Source organism: Poecilia reticulata, chromosome 6 (genome assembly GCF_904066995.2).
Source record: "Poecilia reticulata chromosome 6, P_reticulata-male-v2, whole genome shotgun sequence".
NCBI classification, from domain to species: Eukaryota; Metazoa; Chordata; class Actinopteri; order Cyprinodontiformes; family Poeciliidae; genus Poecilia; species Poecilia reticulata.
In genome coordinates, this window is record NC_088835.1 from 6,864,194 (window position 1) to 6,872,018 (window position 7,825).

Consider the following 7,825-nt stretch of genomic DNA (forward strand, 5'->3'; position numbering starts at 1 on the left):
AGAGGGGTCACTCTGAAGTGTTAGCCTTTGGAAACAGGTTCTCAGCAATGGGCACGGACTTAGGGGGAAAAAGATAAAAAAGGACTTTTTTGACAGGCTTTTATTTTGAAATTACACATCAGATCTAGTTGCCACTTTCAGGTTCTGTTCTAGAGGGGTCCCTCCGTCACCTAGAAGTGGCGGCAGTAATTGGAAACGGAGGTTCTCAGCAATGGGCACGGCAACTTAGAGAGAAAAGATAAAAAATGACTTTATATACTTTATATATATATATATATATATATATATATATATATAAGAGAGAGAGAGATATTGGTTTTTGTATTTTGTATTAGTTTTTCAGCATATATTATTTTCTGTTTGCAAATGCAGCGGCTGGAAACCTATTTTGAGTAGCTCAAACATGGACCGGATGTGCGCTTTTATTGTGAAAGCAACACGTAAATGGGTGTACCATAATGTCTTAAGCTACCGCCTGTATTGATGTCTATGACCGCGCACTTGTGTATCGTGTGCTGGGCCTGCTGGAAGCAGAGCAGACGTAACACCTGCACCGGCTAGCTTTACCGCGGTGTTTTACAGGTGTTACGTCAATCCGCGTTTCCCCATCAGATACGGTTCCCCCTGCGTCTCCTTACCGCTCCGCCCCGCCCACGCGGCAAAATACGCGCGTGCTCGTGATGAGCACTGAGAAAGCACGCGCGTAGGGAACTACGGACACCGTGAAAGCTCAAACAACATGTTTCGGCAAAGTTGTCACTTTCTTCACGTTTTTGCGGGAAACAAATAGTAATAATAATAATAATAAAAAATAATAGTAATGATAAATACATATATGTCACATGTATTATAATTATAAATGTGTGTGTGTATATATATATATATAAACAGGGCAATGCATTTTAATGCTCAATACTACCCATCAGATACCGTCCCCCCACTGTAAAACAAGGGGAACGGTATTTCATGGGTAATATCGAGCATTAAAATACATTGCCCTGTTTTTATTTCATAAATATATATGTATATATAACTAAACATATATATATATATATTATAATATATATATATATATATATATATATATATATATATATATAATATCTATGTGACATTTATGTATTTATCATCACTATTATTTATTATTATTATTATTATTACTAGTATTATTATTGTTATTATTGTTATTATAATTAGTTTCCCGCTAAAACGTGAAGAAAGTGACAACTTTGCCGAAACATGTTGTTTGAGCATTCACGGTGTCCGTAGTTCCCTACGCGCGTGCTTTCTCAGTGCTCATCACGAGCACACGCGTATTTTGCCGCGTGGGTGGGGCGGAGCGGCAAGAAGACGCAGGGGGAACCGTATCTGATGGGGAAACGCGGATTGACGTAACACCTGCTACAGTTAATGTATAAATAATTCAGTAAAGTAGCAGCGGTAGCTAATCCACAACAGCTATTATTTATTAATAAAACATTAAGCCTAAAACGTACTACAACAACAAACTAAATGTTTTGTTCTGTGTGCAAAATTCTTGAATGTTTTTTGGTGTTAAATCTTAAAACAGGATGTGGCATTGTTGTCAGTTGCTATGGCAACGAGTCTGCGTAGCTTGGCGGACACAGATCACTTTGCTGTGGATCATAGCACCAAATTAATACCTACATTTCTAAGTTTCACTGAGTTAACGCGGCTATGGATGACACGTAAAAGATTAGTGTTTTTGCCCCCAGCGTTGTACGCATGCGCGAAATTTCCGTAGGTCCAATAACATGGATGGTGTCTACGTCATAAGTCAGAGCCTCACCAGCAATGACCTCAGCACACGTCACTGATACATATATGAGTTGGGAGATGTGAAGGAGTGACAGGGAGGCAGGAAGACTCAAAGTATGGATACGTATGTTTCACTGTGTCCAGGATGTTGCTTCGCCTCTCAGAGAAAAGGTGAAGGGCTCAACTCTTATTTTGACAGGAGGTCAGCAAGCAGTGCTTTTATTTTGATGCCCTTAAATAGAAAGAGGCCTTGGCAGAGAAGGACTTCCTGCGAAGAGAGTCAGGGAGAAGGAAACAGGCAAAAGGATTGCCTTAAACCTCCCTACTCACTGTAAGGAAGCTAAAAGAGGAAGTTCAGCCAAGTTGCTATGGCTACCAAGGCATTTACAAGCAAACCCAGCTAAGGAGAAGAACATAGTAACCTGACATAATGTTTGTGAACTTCAAAGACAAAACCAGAAGTTTGCGAGAATCAGAGAAGGATGTGAAGAAATCCTGGACACACAGCATTCAGGACATGAGTTTGGAGGTAAAAGCTCACACACAGAGATAAAGAGTTGATTATGGGAAATGTACGGATAAATGAAGCATAGAGCCGAAAGGCAAGACCTAAACAGAGATGTACAATTATCCAATCCTGTTGGGTCAGGCGTATGGTAAACACAAACTCACATAATCAGAAACAAAAGCAAAAATATATGTTTAAATAAGAAATAAAAGAATATATTTAGTTTTTCCTTTTCTTTACACATGAGTTTCCGTCAAGTAATGTATATATTTATTTCCGCTAAACATGCGCTTTTGTTTGTTTTTTGTTGTGTTTTAAGAAAAATTTATATTTTGCTTCGTCTTTCTTTGCTTCAAAAAGCAAAAAAGACGAAGCAAAATATCTTGATGGAAACTTGTGTGTAAGAAAAGAAAAACGAATATACATTTATGCTTTTATTTCTTATCAAAATATATATTTATTCTTTTATTTATATATTTATCTTTTATTATGTTGTGTGTGTGTGTGAATATATATTTTTTTGATAAGAAATATATTATTCTTTATATATTTATTCTTTTATTTCTTCCACAGCTTCAATCCCCTCTCATTCTCCATCACCAGCCATTCTATATGGAGGACCAAAATTGACATTATATATATATATATATATATATATATATATATATATTTCTTTTATTTCTATTATGTCAGTTTTGGTCCTCCATATAAAATATAAATAAAATATATAAAGAATAATATATTTCTTAATAAAATATGTATTTATGCTTTTATTTTTTTATTAAAAAAAATATACAACATAATTATAAAAGATAAATATATAAATAAAAGAAATAATAAAAGATAAATATATAAATAATATATATATATATTATTTTTATTATGTCAGTTTTGGTCCTCCATATAAATATAAATAAAATATATAAAGAATATATTCTATTATATGCTTTATTTTTTATAAAAAAAATAACAAATAATTATAAAAGATAATATATAAATAAAAGAAATAATAAAGATAAATATATAAATAAAATAAATATATTATTATATTTTTATGTCAGTTTTGGTATAAAGATAAATATATAAATAAAATAAATAATAAAATATATTATTTATAATAATTATATATATATATATATATATATATATATCTCAGGCTGCACAGCTGGTGGCATGGCTGGTTCCTGAACCAGCCATGCCGCCGCAGGCGAGAAGACTGCCGCTGCAGTCTTCTCGCCTCCGTCCGCCGCAGTCTTCGCGCCTCCGTCCGCCGCAGTCTTCGCGCCTCCGTCCGCCGCAGTCTTCTCGTCTCCTGCCGCCGCAGTCTTCTCTCCTCCGTCCGCCGCAGTCTTCGCGCCTCCGTCCGCCGCAGTCTTCGCGCCTCCGTCCGCCGCAGTCTTCTCGCCTCCGTCCGCCGCTGTCTTCTCTCCTCCGTCCGCCGCAGTCTTCTCTCCGTCCGCCGCAGTCTTCTCGCCTCCGTCCGCCGCAGTCTTCGCGCCTCCGTCCGCCGCAGTCTTCTCTCCGTCCGCCGCAGTCTTCGCGCCTCCGTCCGCCGCAGTCTTCTCTCCGTCCGCCGCAGTCTTCGCGCCTCCGTCCGCCGCAGTCTTCTCGTCTCCTGCCGCCGCAGTCTTCTCGCCTCCGTCCGCCGCAGTCTTCTCTCCTCCGTCCGCCGCAGTCTTCTTGCCTCCGTCCGCCGCAGTCTTCTCTCCGTCCGCCGCAGTCTTCGCGCCTCCGTCCGCCGCAGTCTTCTCTCCGTCCGCCGCAGTCTTCTTGCCTCTCTCAGTCTTCGCGCCTCCGTCCGCCGCAGTCTTCTCGTCTCCTGCCGCCGCAGTCTTCTCGCCTCCGTCCGCCGCAGTCTTCTCGCCTCCATCCGCCGCAGTCTTCTCTCCGTCTGCCGCAGTCTTCTCGCCTCGATCCACTGCAGTCTTCTCGCCTCCATCCGCCGCAGTCTTCTCGCCGTCGTCCGCCGCCTCCGGTCGCTGTTCACCTGCGCTGGCTGGACTTGGTGTATTTGTCATGGGTCCACTATGTCAACCTCATGACCTACAAACCGCAATTTTTGACGATCTGTCCAAGTCATTCTCCATGGGCTCTGGGAACTTCCTCTACACCCGAGTTCCTCCCTTAGCGACCACCCGAGCTGCATGCTAGTTGGACTGCCAGTATCCATCAGCTGCTTCCAGGGTGTCAGTCCAAAAAGACCTGATAGTTCTCTATCTTTGGTTTGAGAGCATCCCTCCCTTCTGGTGCCTACGAGCTGATTTTAGGGTTGTCCCCAAAACAGGCACAGAAAATCTTGTGGCCACATCTCCGATAAGCCGCATTGACAATGGAGTTGGGGGCGATGTTCTATCCACTCTCTCCAAAATGTGTTCAAGTTCTTCCAGAGGTGAAATTTGAAGCTCTGTTTCACAGATGACTCTGCCAGGATCCTCACAACACTTTTGGGCCTCTCTGGTTTGACTGGAAGTTGCTGATGATTGGGAGGATACCAACCAGGGAGTGGTCAGTGGACAGCTCTGCCTGTCTTCACCCAAGAGTCCAAGACATACAGCCACAGATCAGATGGGAAACAACAAAGTCTACCATAGAAATGTGGCCATGGTGTCCTTGTGCTATGAGCACAAATGGACACCCGTATGCTTGAACAAGGTGTACATTATGGACAGTCCATGACGAGCACAGAAGTCACATAACAGTACACTACTCGGGTTTAGATCAGGGTGGCCGATCCTCTCAACCACAAGCCTCCAGGTCTCACTGTGAGTGCCCATGTGAGTGTTGAAATCCCCCAGCAGAAAGAGGAAGTCTCTTGGAGGGACACTCTCCAGCACCCCTCCAACAGCTCCACAAAAGGTGCCCAATGCGAACTGTTACTTGTTGGCTTTTCTCCTTGGTAGGAGATTAGCCAACCTACTGCCCTGCTGGCGAAGCCACTCGGAAACTCGTGACCTTAAATTTCCGGCATTTCTGCTTTCAGAAGGGACGTCCTCAAAAGAAACATCCACTTCTTCAACATCATTGCTTTCATGATGTTGTGGCTCAATCTGAACATGTTCTGAGCTTTCTTCAGAATCCATTTCTTCTGAGGTTGAACACTCAGAAATTCTCTCTAAAGGTGGCACGTAATTCTCCAAATTTAAATATCCCCGGATGGATGATCTCCTAGAGGAAACCAGCCTCCTGTAATAATTTTTGAAGAATTCAATGTCATCTTCTGTGAGAATTTGTGAAGAAGATGGTTTTTCTGAAGAATGCTCAGAAACATCTTCAAAATGTGCCACAACATTATCAGCAGCTGTGTCAGAAGAAGGGATTTCCTTTGAGGCGACGTCCGTATCTGCAGCGTCCATGCCATCAAAATGGTCTGCGTAATTCTGAACTCCGTCTTCTGAGTTTCCATCAACAGAAGACGCCTCTTCTACCAATGGATCCTCATAGACTGGTTCTAAATTTAACGCATCTTCCTGGCCGTCACAGCTCGTTTCAACGGCCAGGTCCATTTCGTCAAGGGGAACATCGACACTTGTACAGACATCAGTGTCTGCGTCCCCTGGACAAGTTTCCAAATGGAGTCCACAGATGTTTTCCAAAGCCACAGGAGCTTCATCACTAAAAGTTTCCAAACTTGTCAAGACACCTGAAGTGCCACTGACAAGGTTGGCAGAAGCGTCCATGTCACTTTGGTCTTCATCTGCGTCCTCAGGGCGTGTTTCTAAGTCCAGTTCACATCTGGACACCGTGGCAAGATCCACGGTGTCTTCAGGGGTAAAATCAGGTAAAGGTGTCAATACCCCTGAAGCGGCACTGACACGGTTGGTGGAAGCGTCCATGTCATCTTTTTCTTCATTTGTGTCCTCAGAGCAAGTTTCCCAATTCATTGCACAGATGGTCTCCAAAGCCACGGCGTCTTCAGGGGTGAAACTTGTCAATCTTGTCACAACACCTGAAATGGCGCTGGTGATGTTGGCGGAAACGTCCGCGTGGCTTTGGTCCTCTGGAATTAACTCCTCAAACCCAAAATATCTCCACCTGATATCCTCGTCTCGGTCTTCGACAACTTCTTCCTTATGTTGACCAAGAAGTTTCTCCACTCCTTTAGAGGCTAAGTAGGCCAGGCCCCAACCGATCGATAGCATCATTTTTACGTTGAAATGATGTGAAATTCTCTTTACGTGGATCCTAAGGCAGCTGGAGAGCAAACTGAAAATTCTTGTATTCCAAATGATAATAATAATCTTTTGAACCTTTATGACATCATAGATGAGAACATTGGTGGCATGATGATGTCAAACAATCTGTGACAGGTTCTTGTTTGTTTTAGTTGCTATGGAAACACAGAGTTATGTGTAAGGTGGGTGTAGCTGCTGTCAAAACAACTGCATCTGGTTTATTTCTTTATTGTTTGTTGTTGTTTAGTTTAAGATGGCAGTAGTTAGATTTTTATTTAATGTAGTACATTAAGTTTAAATGTGAGGTAATTTTTATTGAATTTATGTTAAGTGTACATTCAAATGTGGAGGGGGAACGTTTGTTTTGTTCCGCGGACCAGGGAAGCTTTGGCTGGCGCACTTAGAGCCACATGGTCATTCAAGCTGAAGGTGTTGTGACTTTTTTACACTTATATGTTGTTCAGTATGATAAGTGACTGATTTACAATTATATGTTAAGCATAGATTACATGATTATTATTAATTGAATTGAACATGATTGTATATAATTACAAGGATGAAGTGAAATATATTTAAGTGCAAGACATGATTTATTTGAATAGAAGAAGTCTTTTATTTTGAAGAATGCTTAAGTATCTGGTTCTGTTTTGTCACTATCTTGCTTTGTTGATATTTTGGTTGTCTTGGTTACGAACAGCTGTTGCCGTTATCAGCTGTCGCCGTTTTCTCTCTTCAATAAAGAACTGAACAGAAAGGTTCAGTAAAAGACATACGAGCCTCCGTTTTGTTTGAAGAAGCTTCACTCCGTAACAGAAGGAGCTGTAAGAAGTTAAGCTTTATTCCTCTGGAGTCAATGCGGCTAATGAGGTACAGTTTTGTTTATTTGTATCTTTTATTTATGTAAATATGCCATTTATTGTGAACTGATTTAGGTTTGTGTTACCTTTTTTGTAGTTCTGACGGCATTTTTTGGGGACTTTGAAAGACGTGTCCACAAATAAATGGCTGTTGAAAACCAAGAACTGCGTTAAGCTTTGATTTAACTCGAGAGGAGTAACAGTGGGACTACTGTCAATAAAAAATGCATGGTAGACATTTAAATTCATGAATGCAAGTCAATAAATGTGCATAAATTTAAGTTTTGTATTTGTCCTGTTTTTCAACTCATACGTGTAAAAATAAAAGATTTTACCTATGACAACACCCATAAACAAACAAATTAGTACAAGTGTTTTATAGAATATTTTTCCAGAAGTTAAACACATCAGTCACATTTAGAAACTGTCTCTAAGCCTCTGCTGGATCTATTGTGAACCGTCAGTGAGGAGGATCCCCTTAAACAGATCATATTTTGCCTTAATTGCTT